The sequence below is a fragment of the Ooceraea biroi genome, chromosome 5 (genome assembly GCF_003672135.1).
Source record: "Ooceraea biroi isolate clonal line C1 chromosome 5, Obir_v5.4, whole genome shotgun sequence".
In the NCBI taxonomy this organism is placed as follows: domain Eukaryota; kingdom Metazoa; phylum Arthropoda; class Insecta; order Hymenoptera; family Formicidae; genus Ooceraea; species Ooceraea biroi.
Window position 1 is genome coordinate 8,198,633 of NC_039510.1, and position 18,141 is coordinate 8,216,773.

The 18,141-nt window shown below is 40.8% G+C and overlaps 1 protein-coding gene across 1 annotated transcript in view; it reads left to right on the forward strand.

Annotated features, from left to right (window-relative positions):
• Window positions 1-18,141, forward strand: part of LOC105282739 (cytochrome P450 4C1) — a 53,960-nt gene that overhangs the window by 15,945 nt on the left and 19,874 nt on the right. The gene's annotated exons all lie outside the window — the stretch shown is intronic.

An 18,141-nucleotide genomic window follows, 5' to 3' on the forward strand; every position in this document is an offset into this window, starting at 1 on the left:
CAAACAAGTTTGAAAATTATGTTACTTAAAATTAGTGGTCACAGCATAATATACTGATGTATGTAGAGACTAACCAGGTTAGTTAGGTTAGGGTTAGGTTAGGTTAGGTTAGGTTAGGTTGATTAAAGCATAGAATATTATATTTAACGAATTTATTGTTAGTAACTTTTCAACAAACAACGAGCGACGGGTGAAACTTAGTACGGGTTATTCGGGAAGGTGACCTTTGTAATATATGTCAAACTCAAGTCCTTACTTCGCGTAGACAGCTGAAAATTCGTGCGAAATCATCAAACTTCTTGTTATTAACTTTGTAATAAACAACGAGCGACGGCTTAAACCTTCTGAAGGTCACTCAGGACATTGACTTTGACAACATATGTCAGGGTCAAGGTCTTGATTTGCGTAGACAGCTGGAAATTTGTGCAAAATCATTAAACCTTTTTTTATTAATTTCTTCGCTAGGAGGCGTTTCCGCACAAAATCCTTCCACCCACACCTTTCTCACCTCTACCTCTATATATCCTAACACTTTCATGAAAATCGGAGGAGGGGACTATTCGGAAGTCTTACCATGCTATCTTTTGTTATCTTATTTTTTTCTCTTGTCATGTAACTAAAGGGTGATACCCGTATAATAAAGTAATACTAAATATTATACATTACTTATTTTAAATTGAAGTGTATATAATAAATGTACTTATACTATTATATTGTTCAGAGTATTACCAAAATAAGTGGTCGAAGTTTGGTACCGTATTCTAGTCTTTTCAAGGATGAAAAAAGGTATAAAGATAGGTCTGAAATGTTTTTAGCCTTGAGAAGAGTAGAATACCTATTTCGGTAACAACCTGAAAATTAAGGATTACATACTATATTTTATTCTTATTTTGTACTATAAATAAATAAAAATGTACATTGTGACATAGTTAATTTCCCAATATAAATTATATATGTATATATATCCGGAAAATAAAAAAAATGTATTCTTAATAACTAATAGATAGATAGATATATATATTTATCCTGCCCTTGCGGGGTACAGGAAGGATTCTCGCTCCTTTTACATCATATAAAAACACACACAAAACAAAACAAACAACAATCGCTACTCGTAATTTTCGCTTTTCCCCCCTGCGGAACACAGAGGGTATCCGCTCCTCATTCTCTCTCTCTCTCCTCTCGCCGCCGCCACCGCCGCCGCCGCTCTCCGCCTCTCTATCCTTTCGCATATCTCGCTTTCCTCTCTCTCCTCTACATCACACCTTTCTCCGCTCTACTCTCTCTCCCTCTCACTCCTCCTCTCCCTCTCTCTCACACTCGTCACCGTCTGTCCGTCCGTCCGTCCTCCCTCTCCCCCCACACAATACTTTTTATTCTCCTTCTTTGCAACTCTTTCATCCATCCCTCTCCACTCCCATCATCCTTCAATATCCCCAATATCTCTCCCGTACCCCCTCCCCCTCGCTCCCCCTTGTACATCCCCACCACATATTCCCACGTTTCCTCTTCCCATCCACATAGTCTACATCTCCTATCCTCTTCCCTTTCCCAATACTACCCCTCCCTCATTTCATTCCCCAATCTAAATCTGGCGATTCTAATCATCCTTCCTTCCTTTCCTGCTTTCTTTAGGTATCTAGGTATGTCTAATGTTCTCAATTCCCTGTAGCACCTATTCCACCTGGACCTCTCTATTCTTCCATACCTCTCCTGCTGCTGTATTTCCAGATCCCTGTCCTCTACTTCCTGTCTTATCTCCCTCCCCTCCTCCCTCTGCCTCCTTACCCACTCCACCGACAGCCCCCCTCTCCCTATAAAAGCTTTTCCTCTGCTCCTCCCATTTCGAACCCTTCCTTCCCTCTCTCTTCTTTACCTCCTCCTAGCATCTCCTCGCCCATAAACTGCCACCTCCTCCCTCCAGCCTTTCCTCATATCTCATCGCCCTCCTTCCCAATCTTGTTCTCATCTTTCTCTTTCTTCCCTTCTTCTCTTATCATATATCTCGGTGTCCTTCCCTCCACTCCCAATACCCACCGTATATACCTTTCATGTACCCTCTCTACTCTCTCCCATTCCTTCCACCTCCATACCTCCGCTCCAAAACCTATAACACTTGCCACCAGCCAGTCAAACTATTTCATTCTTCTTCCCCACTCTCCCCCAAATCTTCTCTTTCCTATTCCCCAAACCTGTCCCGAAACCCCCATCGCCCTCTTCACCCTCTCTTATTTGTGCCTCTTGCCCTCCATTCCACTTGAATCTGTATCCCAAATACGTCATTTCCTTTACCTCCTCTATTCTTTCTCCTTTCCACCACCACTTCTCCTTCCTTCTACCTCCCCATGCCTTCCTAAACCTCATTATTTTCCTTTTTTGCCACATTCACCAACAATCCTTTCCTGTCCAAATATCTTTCTAGTCTCCTTAGTAACCACCTCATACCTTCCTCATCTTCTGCCAATAATACCAAATCGTCCGCATAGCTAAGTACCCTTAACTTCTCTGCCCCCACTCTTACCCCACCCATTCCATCCTTCCCTATTTCCCTCTCTATATCCGCCATTAAAATATTAAATAACAGTGGACTCAGTGGACATCTCTGTCTGACTCCTCTCGCCGTTCAGAACCTTTTCCCGCATCTTTCTCCCACCCTCACCACACTCTTTGTCTCTCTGTATATCTCCATAATCCTTTCTCTTAATCTCCTACTCACTCCCATCTCCTTCAAACACTTCCCCAAAATTCCCCTGTCCACTGAGTCAAATTCCGCCTTCAGATCAATAAACGCCGCCACCATCTTCTTTCCCTTCTCCAATTGTCTCTCCACAATGAAATTCACTACGTATATATTGTCCATAACCCCTCTTCCCTCCCTAAATCCCGCCTGACTTTCCGGTACTATCCCCTTCTCCTCTACCTCTCTCTTCAGCTTATTGGCCAACACCATGGCATAGACCTTGTAAGCTGTCGGCATCAAGGTGATACCCCTATGATCCTTTAACTTCTTCGCCCCTTTCTTTTTTGCAATTGGCACAATTATCCCCTCCCTCCATCTCTCTGGAAAATCCTCCCCTCTCCATACCCTCCTGCTAATCTCCCACAACGCTTGCCTTATTCCCCTCCCCCCCATATCCATGCCTCATTCTGAATCCCGTCTTCCCCTGCCGCCTTGCCTCTTTTCAACTTCCCAATCACCTCTCTTATCTCTTCCCACTCTATGTCCTCGTCCTCCTCCCTGCCTCCTCTCCTTCCCTCCCCCTCCTCCTCTTCCCATTCCATCCATCGCCTCCTCCCTCCTCCCAATCTGATTCTACCCTCCACCCCTCCCAACATCCCCATAAAATATTCGTCCCACTCCTCCATCTTTATCTCCTTATTCAATTCCTCCTTCTTCCTTCCCTCTTTGTTTATCACCTCCCATACCTGCTTCTGCGTTCTAGCCTTCCTTGCTTCCTTTAAGAGTTCTTCCTTTTCTTCTTCCTTTTTTCTACAACACAGCTCTTTATACTCCTTCTTTCCTTTAATATATTCCTGTTTACTTTTCTTGCCTCGTTTCCACTCCCTTAGTAATTCTTCCACCTCCTTCTTCCTTCTACACTCCCCATTCCACCATCCCTTCTTCCTACCTCCTCCCACCCTCCTTTTCTTCCTTCTTATCTCCCTATTCACCCTTTCTATTACTTCCTCCAGCATTTCATCTACCCTTCCATCTCCAACTTTAAATTCCTCCGTTCTCTTTCTAAATTCCTCTCCAGCATCTCTCGTCCAATCCACCCCCTCTACCCATTTCACTTCCTCCTTCCTCTCCCTTCCCTCCCCCTCTTCCTCATCCCTATCTATCCATACCGATACCGATTGGTGATCCGAATCAACTTCTCCTCCCACTTCCATTCTCACCACTCTCTCCCACGCTTTCCTATCCCCTATTATGTAATCAATCACCATCTCCCCCCTTCCCCCCATAAACGTCATCTCACCCTCTTCATCCCCTTCTTTTGCCCCATTCATTATCCCCCATCCTTCTTCCTCTATCCACTTTATCATCTCCTCTCCTTGTTTGTTCATTATCTTGTCTTTCGATCTCCTCTCCACTCCATCCCACCACTCTTCCATCACTCCTCTCTCTCCCGTCCTTGCATTATAGTCGCCTCCTACTATCCATCCCTCCTCTCTCTCCCTTCCTTCTCTTATCCTTCCTATTTTCTTCAACATCTCCTCTACTTTTTCCCTTATATATACTGTCCCAATTTTCCATTTCTCCCCTTCCCATTTCACCTCCCTCAATATTAATCCCTCCTCCCCTACCTCCTCTTCCTCACCTTCTATGCCTTTTCTCACCCCCATCATTATTCCCCCCTTTACTCTTCCCCTTTTCCTTCTTTCTTTGCCATCTGTACCCTCCAGTCAAATTTCATTGGTACTTTGTTCCTTATCTTCCCCCATTCCTCCTCTACCAACCATGTTTCCATCAAACCTATCACATCCCATTCCTTTATCCTTTCCCAAAAACCCTCATCTTTTCCCTTCACCCCCACCACATTCCAGAACCCCACCTTTAAGCCTCTCTTCTTTTCCCCCCTTCCCTCACACCCCCACTCTTATCCTTCTCACTCCCCCCTCCCTCTCTCCCTCCCTCCACTCTTTCTTCCACCTCTATTTTCCCACCTCTTCAATCCCATTCCCTTCCCTCCTCTCTTCCTTCTACTTCCCCCTCTCCCTTCCCTCCCTATCCGCCAACACCTCCCTCTTCTCATCCCAACTCCACCACTTCCCTTCTATCCATATCCTCGCATACTTTACCCATACTTCTCTCTTGTTCCTCCTCTCCTCCTCCGCCATCCTTTCCAGCCTCCATTGCATTCTCCTCTCCTTCATCGTCAGATCATCCTCTATCCTTTCCATCCTTCCTCTCAGCGCCCTTTTTTTGCTCATCTTCTCCCTCTTTCCTTCCCTACCCTTCAGCTTTACCAGTATCATCTTCCTTCCTCTCTCACTTTTCTTTCCTATTTCCCTCGTCTCCTCTATATCTGCCTCCGCTCCTATTTCTTTCCAGATTCTTCTCACTGCTCCCTCTATCCCTTCTCCTTGTACTTCCACCCCCTTCACTATTACATGTCTCTTTCTTCTCTCCCTTTCCTCTATCTCCCTCCATCTTTCTAACTCTCTAACTTTCCTCTCTACTACTTTTCTACCTTCTTCCATCCCCTCCCCCTCACTTTCCTTCTCCCCTTTCCTCTCCAACTTCTCCACTCTTCTCTTCAAACCCTCTATTCCCTCCCTTAAACCCTCCCTTTCTTTTTTCTCTCTCTCCTCCCTCTCCTCCCATTCAACTCTCATCTTTCTTATCTCCTCTCTAATTACTTTCCTCTCCTTTCTACTCTCCTCCCTCTGTTCTCTCTGCTCTCTCCTTAACTCCCTTATCTTCTCCACCATTTTATTTAATGCCACCATTACGTTTTTCCCCTCCGGCGATCTTTCCGTCAACCTACTCCTTTTAAAAATTTCATCTGTCAACCTCTTTTTCTCTCCCTCCCCCTTATCGCCCCTCTTTCTCTTTAAAAATTCCTCTATACTTCCCGTGCTGCCTATACTCATACTTCTCTCTCTTACTTTCGCCTCCGTTTTCCCTACCCTTCCCACTCCTTCTTTCTTTATCTCCTCCATCCTTTCCTCTACTCTATTTTCTTCTTACAAATAATCTTCTATCAGTTCCTTTCCTCTACTCCCTGTCGCCACCTATCGTCACCTCTCACCTTCGCCCCTCTCCCCAGAGATGTCACCACCTACCAATTCCCACTAACTACTTCTTATCCTGTTACCTCTCCTTTCCTCTCACTCTATGACTTTTGTCTCCTATCTCTCTAACCTCTCCTTCCTTCACTTTCTTACACCCTTGATTTCTCCTTCACTCCACCCTCCCCCTTCTCACCTTCACTTGCCACTCCTTCTCCCTACCTCCTCTCCCTCAACCCCTATCTCTCTTCTCTCTCCTCTATCCACTTTCCTCACAAATCTCTCTTTATTTCTCCTGTCTCACTTTTCACTCTGTACTCCAACGACCCTACCACGGAAGTCCTTCTTAATAACTAATATAAAAATCGCAATCTCCTTTTTCAATTAATGTACATACTTTATAAAATTCTAAATAGTCCATATTTACGAAATTAAATTGATCGGAAATATGTATAGCATACGCTTGATACTGAGTATCAAAATGCTTTGTATACAAATATTTTACGTTAGCAGTAAAATTAGATGGTTCACATGTTCCGGTACATACATTTGTGGTTTTAAAAATGTTTATAATTTCCACGACTATAGGGCATTCATCATCGTCAATATCTAATAAAACAATCGAGCCTCTTTTAAGGGGATCCTGGAGTTGCTAGTGAACTATTTTTTCACTAGCTCTAGTTACAGCGACCGTCCGCTAGCGACATCACCGACAGACTTGAGAATTACCGACATGTCGGGAAGACGTGTGCGCTTCAAAACTCTAAAGCATTTGGATCGTCAAGTGGACTGTAAGCAATTTCCCAACATTATTTCGATAATATGCAGTAATGTTGTATGCGGTAATGCACACTTCATTAATATATAAATATATATATATATAAAACATTTGTTTTAAATATTTTGTCATTTGTACTTCCCGTTACAACTTTTTGTTATAACAAAAAGGAAATAACACTGTTTGCATTACCGTATACAACATTACCACATATTATCGAAATAATGTTGGGAGATTGCTTTTGTGTGTGTGTGTGTGTGTGTGTACCCAGTAAGCAAACTGTCAGCAGTATGTCGACAGATTGGCAGCAGATTCAATCAGAATAATGCAATAGATCCGGTACTATCTGTGTCCGCATTAAGATTGTGTTCTGCCAGCAGATCCTGCTAACATGATCTGACAGCAGATTGGCGACAGAAACCGAGCAGAGCCTGCCGACATAATCTGGCGGCAGATTGGCGGCAGAAATAGAGCAGGAAAAAAGTTAAAAACTTGCATTTGTCTTTTCTAACTTTTTCCATTTTGAATATAAAGTCCTGTAGAGCGGACTTTCTTTCTATCTATACTTCATTTGTGGAAAAGGATTTTTTATTCTGCACAAGCAATAAAGAGAATTTTCGAAACTGCAATTACCATCCCTATAGTGAAAAAGTAGTTCACTAGCAACTCCAGCATCCCCTTAACTTTAAAATATTTAGATAAAATAAGTACTTCTAGGTACATCTAGGTACTTCTAAGTTCTTCTAGGTACTTGGCTAGTTAACTATTGATTTCGTATTTAGTTTTGATTTTTCTAAATATTGGGTTGTTCGGAAAGTTATTTCGTTTTTTCAAGGAAAAATGAAAGGCGGTTTTTTCATATTTAGAATAAATTTTATTCAGTGACGTATTGGCCATTTTGTTCCACTACCTTTCGCCATCTTTCTGGCAACTTTAAGATTCCACGCTCATAGAAGTCCTTCTCCTTATTGACAAAAAATTGAAGCAAGTGATTTTTGACGCCTTCATTTGAATCGAAGTTTACATTGTTCAAAGAATTTTGTAGAGACCGGAACAAATGGTAATCGGATGGTGCCAGATCAGGAGAGTATGGTGGGTGTGGTAGCACATCCCATCCAAGCTGTAAAAGCTTCTGGCGAGTGACCAAACTTGTGTGTGGTCTGGCATTGTCGTGATGGAATACGACACCTTTCTTATTCGCCAATTCTGGTCGCTTCTGCTTGATGGCAGCATCCAATTCATCCAGCTGACGACAATACACTTTCGAATCAATAGTCTGGTTGCTTGGTAGTAGCTCGAAAAATACGATTCCCTTCCAATCCCACCATACAGAAAGCATGATCTTCTTTTGATGAATATCTGCCTTGGATGTCGATTGAGCAGGTTCATCTTGCCTGGACCATGATCGTTTTCGCTTAACATTGTTGTAAACAATCCATTTTTCATCTCCAGTTATGATTCGCTTAAAAACTGGTTCATTTTCTTCACGTTTCAACAATGAATCACAGATGGTAATGCGTCGAATCAAGTCAATTTCCTTTAACTTGTGTGGAACCCAACTATCGAGCTTTGAAACGAATCCAAGGCGTTTCAAATTGATCGTAAACAGTCAAATTCGATAAATTTAACTTTTCAGCAATTTCGCGTGTTGTTATGCGACGGTTTGCATCCACCAGAGCCTTTATTTTCTCGTCATCAGCTTTAATTGGCCGACCTGAACGTGGTGCATCTTTCAAATCGAAATTTCCAGTACGAAATTTCGAAAACCAATTCTGACACTGACGTTCACTCAATACATCTTCTCCGTACACGGCACACAATTTTTTCTCGCTTGCACTGCATTTTTACCCTTTCGGTAGTAAAAAAGCAAAATATTACGAAAATGCTCACTTTGATTTTCCATGTTTGATGTGATGCCAAAAAAAATTACTTGACAGATCGCAACACAATAAGATACTAAATGACGTCTAAAATGTCAGTTGTCAAAATATAAAACGAATTTGCCGCTTAGAGTAAGGTTAAGTATCGAGGAACGCGACTAACGACATCTCTTTGTGAAAAACGAAATTACTTTCCGAACAACCCAATAGTTTTTTAAATTTTTTGTTGCGTACAAAGTGGGATTTTTTATGTCCTTGGCGTACATTTTTACCTTTGTGAGGTTCTTTTAGTGGGATCTCATTGCTTTTTGTAAATTTTTTAAATTTTGAGATATCTCGAATCTGCTTGCGCAGTCTTCTTTAGAATCGTTTGCAGTTGTTTCGTTTCGTTTGTAGTTGAACCGAGATATCTAACAAATGGCAAAGTTAGCAATTTTTTATTTAAACAAATGTTAACTTTTAAAAGTTCAACTATAAACCAAACAACTAGAAACGATTTTGAAAAAGACAGCGCAAGCGGATTCGCGATATCGTAACAAATGGCAAAGTTAGCTATTTTTTATTTAAACAAATGTTAATACCTTTTGACAGTTCAACTACAAACGAAACAATTAGAATAGAACAATTAGAAATTCTGGAAAAGACAGCGCAAGCGGATTCGCGATATGTTAATTAGGTTATATTAATGTAATAGAAAACTAATTACTTAATTAAATTTGAACCGCGCGCGTTAATCTTTACCAACGAATAAATTAGGGCGATACGCCTACTATTACCAAGCGAGTCACTGCACCTTAGTTACATGAAAACGCGCCTTGGCGGACAAACTCGCTTTGAATGTGTCGTATGTATGTGAGACTGAAAACTGAATACTGTTCCTTATAAGTGCCACTTTTACATGGACTCGACTCGAGATCTCAAGAGTGACTGTACCAATTTTATTCGGGTTACTCGCAATCGAAAGGTCGTATCAACATTATATAATAAAAGTATCATTAGATTTTCTATTACGATCTTTGTTTCCGAGAATATTTCATCGGAAAATCTGACAAGGCAAAACTCGAGAAAAGGCTACTTGGTAGCGCCTCGACGATGCCGCGCCAGTACCGTGTCAAGCGGCAATTTCTCATGCGGCTATTTATTTTTTTTATGTACTTGGCGTCGCGTCGCTTGATACCCTATATGTTATAATTAAAATAAGAGCTCTATAAAACCGGAAATTACCAAGGTATCTAGATATACCGCTAGCGCCTCTCGCGGCAAAAGTATCAACTGGATACCATCGACTACGACGACAACGTTTCTTAATGTAAAATTTCGAGATGTCGACTTTGCGTCGCAATATCTCTGCTCGTAGGGCACGTAGGTAAAAACTAAAAACACTTTTATTATGTAAATCATACCCAAGCTATCGATTGAGGCTACTCAGAACTTGATCAATTCAGCCGTTATTGAGATCTAATAACCTCGGGTACTCGCAGCTCACCGACTCGCGTAAATGATTCACGGTGCGTCTCGCGCTGCGCGTATACTTGGCGCGAGACACTACCGTGTCTCTTGATAATCACATTTGGTATATCACAGGTCTTATTGTTAATGTTTTTATTGGCTGATGAGTTCCTTTTGGATGCTCATCACATAGCTTTTGTCGTATAGCCAGTGATATCAGGAGATTGCGGCACCTCATAAAAAAATATTAATCATGATAAATCATGATAATTAGACACACATACACTATACACATATGCCCTTTTTCTTTATTATATCACACACGTAAGGTTCATTTAAAGTTTTCCCAATGTTGTTAAATGTGCTATTAATCAGGTCCCATGTACTATTTACTTAGATACTTAGAGCTGTAATAATTTTCTTCACTTATTATTACTATAGTAATAACTAAACGACTGATACTAATATAGTAACACTTTCCATTATTAAGATTGCGATACCTACATACGAATAGTTAAGGGGTTTGTACACTGTGACGGCCCGAAAAAGCTGGTAATTTTCGGATGTGGATTGTAAAAAAAACTAAACATCCGATTAAGTTGCGGTTTTGCACTTAATTTTATCATGTTGTAAACTAATAAAAACAATAATAAAGATTAAAAAAGGATAATCATAAATGTCATTAGAGGCCGCTGAGCTAATGGTGTTTTTTTATAGAAGGTCAAACGGTGTACCTCATAACTCGATTTTGGATTATCTGAGACTAAAAAACAAAATTTTTTAATTAATTATACTTCAATGCCTAAGCATTAACGGAGCCAGTTTTTAATTATTTGAAAATTCACTGAATAATAAAGTTTTGAAAAAAAATGTCGATGTTCGCGAAAAATTCATTCACTAATTTGTTTATAAATCCCATAAAAAAAGTTTTTTTACAAAATCGTCCGTTAATGCTTAGAGAATATAATAACAAAAATATCTGCAAAATTTTATTGCAATCGCATCAATACAGATTGAGAAATTATGTACACCGTTTTGAAAAGTGTTGTTTGAAAAAAACGCGTGCAAAGTTTAGAAACGCATTTTTTCTGTGTTATCGAGTATTATTTCCTCATACCGTTAACCTGCCATGCCTGCTCATACATTGCATGCTTCTGCTTCAAATGCAGCCTTTTCGAAGTTTCGATAACTTTACAGTGATGTAACCCCTGCGACTCTGATTATTAAACGGCGTTACACATTCTATTTTACGCGCGGCCCGCCTTGCACGCGCTACGAACGTTGCAAACCCGTTGTTACCGATACTCTAAATTGTCGATATTTCCTTATGATTGGGCGCCAGGTGCGTCTCTACGCACCACTCGAAAGTCCTCATGAACGTGACTAGATCGCAATTCTGCTCCTCTACTCGGGCGTAGGAAAGTAAGTTGGGACCACTGGAAGAGCAACCGTGAGACAATAAGGCTTCAAACTCTTAAATAACAAATCAGTCGTATATTTGGCTCGCTAATACATCTGACGGACGAATTCGCGTCCGCCAGGATTCTCACTGCGGATCGACCGGATTGCGCACAACTCGGAACGGTCGGCGAGGTGAATATTTCTAAGGCGGCCGCACCGCTACCCGAAACTACCCGGGATCAACTCTCGATGTTCGCTCGGCAACGGGTCGGAAATACAGATGAACCCGGAGACCTCCGAAGAAACGCCACACCTCGGCGAAATCTTCCCGGATCCCGTGGTTCCGATACGATTCCGGCCCCGATACACTCTACGGCCGGTATTCATAGTCGAATCTTATATTTAAGACCGTCTTAAGTGTATCTTCAGATACTCCATAGCCAATGAAATGATCCATACAGCATGTTCAGATAAACTTAAGACGGTCTTAAATATAAGATTCGACTATGAATACCGGCCTACGGCAGGCCGACACGCGCATGCAGCTCTGAGACCCGCTAAATCGCCTCGCGATATGGCTCAGGCCCCGCGACGCGCTCAACCCGCGAACGCGAGCACGATACGATACGATACGATAACCACACGGAACGCGACGTGTCGATCTCCCCGGGCGTCGATCACGGCTACTCGGCAACGGCACCCGACGGGCACCACATCGAGCTACGGCTCTCGCTGGTCCCGGTAGAACGGGTCAACTCTCTACGACCTTCGCCGCCGCCCGATTAACGAATCTTTAACTACGCCTTACGACGTGAGACGCGACGCAGACAGACTCCGCCGGAAAACGATACTACACGCGACACGACGACAAACTATACTTTACGCGAGAACGATAGACTTTACGCACGAATAATGAGAGCGATACTGTACGCGAAAACGATGGAAGCGATACTTTACGCGAACACGATCCTCTACGGCATAACGCCACCTTCGACCGAAAGGTCCCCGCCCGTACCTCGGATCGAGACTCTCATTTCGACAACGCACAACTCGCAACCACAAAGCGCGACGCAAATAACAAATCACAACCAACGATACATTACGCGCCAACGATCCAGCACGGCATACGGAACGGCAGCCCGCAATCGCAAGTTCCCCGCACGTAACCCGGATCGCGACAATTACAATTCGACAAGATACAAATCGCAGTTACAAAGTGGACGAGAGCTGGCTGTGACTATTTAGGAGCGTCCCTCATTACGCGAATTTAACCGGGGCCGACGGACCTCGCCTCGGTACATCTCGACAACGGCAAAACGGCATAAAGTCGCCACACGTGGCTCGAAGATCGTGCATAAGTCTGCGCAATTACGAAACGTCGAGATGCCGCACAGTGGGCGAAATCCGAAAAAAGTGTCCAAAAATCGATAACTTAAGTGTGAAGGAAATCGTGTGGAACTTGTTAAGGTTTTGGGGTCGGTGATTACGAATCTGAACTTAAAATTGTAAAAAAATGAATAAAATGGCGAATTCAACATAGAAAACAAATATTTATTTATTGTTTTATATGTAAATGTAAAATAATGTTTGGTTTTAGAGTCGCTCTCTTTTTAAAGTTATTATATTTTTTTATTTTTGTTAATTTTTTTATTATTTGTTATTTTTAAAATGTATTTATTTAGCAAAATCTGTTTTTTTTAATGTTTCCAATTTTTAAATTAAAAGAAACATTAATTAAAATAAAAAATAAACAAAAGCATAAAGCAAAGAAGCACAAAAAGCAAAATTTTTTTTAAATTCATTTTTTAATACGTTATTTTACAATATTTTGCACTATCCGTTTTTTATATTTACATTGTTTATACTTATTTGAGTAATTAGTAATTATTCTTATTTATTAATATACAACAACATAGAGAACAAAAATAAAAATTAAAGCTAAAATTAAAAATAATAATTGAAGAAACAAAATCATTTATAAGTCACTTAAACTTTCATCACTATCTAATTCCATTGAACAATTGTTTTTATCTGTTATCCTGTTATCAATTTGAATGTTATTGTATTGGTCATCCATTAACAAACTTTTTGCTTCCGTTGTTAAATCTTTCACCGTTTTATTTTTATAAACTCTTAATTTATTTATTACTGGATCAGATGATATTAAAAGATAGTGCATAATATCTTCGTTGTTAGATGTACGCGAACATTTCCTACTGTAATGGGCTCTCGCAACTTTGAATACTTTATTTCCTACCTCTTGAGCCTCTTCAGAAAGATATCCGACAGGAAAAATCATTTTTTTCATAATTGCGCCACCATGAATCAATACTTTGTGTACGGAGGGAGGCATATTGTACCAAGAATACAAATGAACAAATAGTTCAGCAGTTTCGTAGGCATATCTTTCAAATTTATCGCAATCAATTGCTTTGCTATTTGCCATCACATGTAAAATATTGCCAAACCTTTCGATTAATTTTTGATCGATCCCAATTATTTTTGAAACAGCTTCAGGGTGAGCAAAAAATCGCCTAGCTGTATTACCATCATTTGTCGTTCCGTAACCTTGTTTAACAACATCAACAGTTATACTTAGTTGCGATTTCAAATCATCTTGAACTTGTTTTTTTTTCTTCTGTTTCAAAATTTTATTATTTCCTCTGGCAGAAGCTTCTTTAAAATCGATATTGTACGAAATATGTAAAATGCACTCCATGAAACGAATCCAGCAGTGCAGAGTAGACGAACCAAATTATAATTGTCTTCGTTACATCTCAGTTGTTTTACCCCTTTCAAATTGTTCATTTGTTTGGGAGTAGCTCCACAAATGTTGCATGACGTAGTAGATTTTTGATTTGTCAGAACATTACAAATTTTTCCATCAATCATGGTACACTGCAAATTGTGGGTGACTTTTATTGTTTTTTGATCCTCGATTACAATTGTTGGTTGGAGATTATCAATTTCAGTTATATAAAAATTGTACCCGCGCAAAGTATTGGATGGCGTCTCTTTAAAAAATTCAAATTTGACTGGCCTACAGTATCGAACAGATGATGGTCGATCGTTTTTCCATAAAATATTATTATCAGACGACAAAATAAGAGGTACGTAAGTATTACAAATACCGTGCTATCATTCAAATAATTCGCATCATTATCTTTGTTGTTTGTTTTATTTATGGACCACTGTTGCTTGAAATTTTGTTGACCTGATGCACCATCCATACCCCATTTACCATATAACACAAAATCTTGACAATCTATTTCTTGAAATTCTTTCATTGCTGCAATTGATGAGATAATACGAGACACCGTATGATTAAGTAATGCTTATAATTTTATTTCAGCCCCTTTTTCGGTTATTGTTATATCACGCGGGTAACAATCGATTTTAGCATTTTTTATTTTTCCATAGGAAGGGCATTGTTTGCTACCAAAGTACCGTGCATTGTACTTTCGAAGATGTTCATATTTTTCTCTCGTTATACCCATATTCATGTACAAAGCCAAAGTACCATTTATAAGATCTTTTGAGAATTTATTTTTTGATTTATTAAGATTTTGTCGTGTATTTCTCGGAGAGACAATAGCATTAAGCAATTCTTTTTGACTATACTTGTTTTGAAGCTCCTTGGAATGTCTCTTTTGTGTTTGACGAGAACTATTTTCGAAGCTTCTTCGGGGACGACCACGACCTCTTGGATTAGAATCTGATTGTTTACTATTGGGTCGTCCGGAAAGTTCGTGCCGATTTTGAAGGAAAATTCAAAGGCAACATTTTTTTATGTCGATAAATATTTATTGACTTATGTGTGCACCGTTTTGTTTCACAACCTTTGTCCATCTTTCACGCAACTGGAAGATTCCATTCTCCCAGAACTTCTTAGGTTTCTCGGCGAAAAACTCCTCAAGGTGGTTTTTTATGTCGATCAAAGAGTTAAAGTTCCTGCCGCTAAGAGAATTTGCAAAGACCTAAATAAGTGAAAGTCTGAAGGTGCAATGTCTGGTGAATACGGTGGGTGAGGTGGCACATCCCAGCCAAACTCCAACAATTTTTGTCGGGTAGTCAAAGAAACATGAGGTCTCGCATTGTCCTGATGGAACACGACGCCCTTCCTATCAGCTAATTCTGGACGTTTTTCCTGAATCGCTGTCTTTAATTCGTTCAGTTGCGAGCAGTACTTATCTGCATTTATCGTTTGGTTGTGTGGTAGGAGCTCATAATATAGGATTCCTTTCCAATCCCACCAGACACAGAGCATGACTTTTTTTGGATGAAGGCCGGCTTTCGGAGTGGTTAATGCTGGTTCATTTCGCTTACCCCAGGATCTTTTTCGTTCTACATTGTTGTAAATGATCCATTTTTCGTCACCCGTCACTAATTGCTTCAAAAATAGTACGTTTTCGTTGCGCTTGTACAGCGAGTCGCAGATGGAAATGCGATCCGTTAAATTTTTTTCGGCCAAATTATGCGGAACCCATACATCATAGCGACTTACGTAACCAAGCTTCACTACATGATCGTGGACAGTGGTTTTCGATATTTTCAGTATCTCTGCTAATTCACGTGTCGTGTAGCGCGGGTTATTCTCGATCAGTGTCTTGATTTGTCATCATCAGTAGTAGAGGGTCTGCCCGAGCGTTCTTGGTCTTTAAGGTTAAAATCACCAGCTCTAACCTTAGCGAACCACTTACGTACGGTTCTTTCAGCTAAAACGCCTTCTCCGTAAACAGAACATATCGAATTTGTTGCTTGTGAGGCATTTTTGCCTTTCCGGTAATAGAAAAGCATCAAGTGTCTAAAATGTTCTTTGTTTTCTTCCATCTTCAAAAGAGTACAAAACTGACACGAATCAATTTATCTGAAACAACTTTTTTCCTAAAGATGCGTTGAAATGTCACCTTTAAGCATATGTATATAAATCGTATGTTTTTAATAACAGTGATATATTCAGACATGTTCCAACGCCATCTATTAAAAATCGGCACGAACTTTTGTTCGGGTCATTTTTCCCTATGATGCATAGATCCTGAGATAGGGGGTGGGTCCGGTACTTTTCGAAAGCCCTGTATAAGTATCTTTATAATATAATAAAATACCATATCTCGAAAAATAAACTGAAACGGTCTCCATTCTTATAGCTTACAAGGCCCAATTTTACATGCGAGTTAAGTAGTGAATCAATAGCCACCTAACGGCTAAAATACGAATCTCGACTAGACATGAGCGCCGCGAGATAAATCATCTATCCTAGTTTCAGAAATCCATATTGCTTTCTCAAGGAAGTGCATACACGAGCGTATGCAGACGTATATAACATATAATTATATAATAGTTTATAACTTTTGGAGGGGCAAATAGAGGCAAGCAAAACTTTTTTTATAATATTCTGGACACTTTAAGGAAAAGTTTTAGTCTAATCCGATTCAGTCTCATGCAGTCTCATGTACCGAAAGTTTGACTTTTCATTCTTTTTCAAGCGTTTAAATTAGTATTACGTTTACTAGCAATAATTATAATAATAGTTTTCGAAAATTAAATAACAAAAATGTTTCCATATAAAGTATACTCAGAGCTATCAAAATGAATTTTTTGGATTTTTTTCGTGTATTCATTAGTTCTGTCAAGCTGCTTGAAAACATGACAAAATATCTGTAGAAGAAATAACAGAAAATTTTATACTCTTTAGAAATAAATTTTATTTATATACTTTCAGTGTTTTAACATATTTTACATTGTTTCGTATATTTCAGAATGTTATAAAAATGAGAGCATAATTAATTTGGTCAATTTTAATACATGCTGAAATTCGATTTTTGGACAATTTTTCCGGATTTCGCCCACTGTGTGCCGCGAGGTTCCGCTTACCCGGCTACGTGGACTATCGTCGCAGAGTGGAGATCTTACAAGCCGGCTCGTCCCTCGAAGTCCTTATCTTGGGCCCACGGCAGGATCGCTCTAGTCCTCAGACGTCGTCACAGCACGGTCGCTAAGCTCAAAGTCGTCGTTACCAGGGCTCATCTGGAGGTCCTTGCCCTTCGCGCATCAATCTGCGCAACCCCCCGCGCATCGATCCACGCATCGATCCGCCCCTCGCGATCGCCGCGTTATCACCGCCGTCGCCGCTATCGTCGGCTCGGCGGTTTGCCGTGCAGCAGGCGCCAAGTTCGAAACTCCTGGATCCCCTTGCCGTGTGTCCCGCTCCTGTTCCGCTGCCTCCGGACGCCGGCTGGCCATGCCCTTGTCCGGGACGCGGAAGGAGGCGACGATATGCTCAGGAGTCCTTGTCCTGGGCGCAGGTTTTATTTCCTCCTTGCTGACGGCTGGGTAATCCCTGTACAGCTGATGGTTACTTTCCCTTGGCCCTTCCTTGTGCGAGGGTTTTCGTGTCGGGACGGTTTCGGGACGGCGCGGATCCTCCCAGACGACCCCGGAACTCGTGCTCCGCCTCTCCAGACTCCGTAGCCTCCTGAGTTTCCCTCGATGTCCAGTGGATTACATAGTCCAGACGATGATCTCACTCTGCGAACACTAATAAACTCGCGCGCTCTCCGCGCGGCACAAATAACCACGGCAATCGTAATCGAGCAACAAGGTCGACGCTCCCTCGCCTGAGGGAACGATCCCACCAAAACTGTGCCACTTCGATCGGGCGAACCCTTGTGACGGACGCGCGGACGTCACGTCACACCCCTTAAATTATGTACTATATCTTTCCTTCATTTTTTACTATATAAGATACGCAATTATTATAATTTATAGTAAAAAGTTTCGTTGTTTCTCGGAAACGTGCGTATATGATTTATCTTACTAGTATTATAATAGAATTTACTATAAAAATGAGTATTCCAACTATAATTTTTTTACTATGCAATTACAGTCAATTTTATC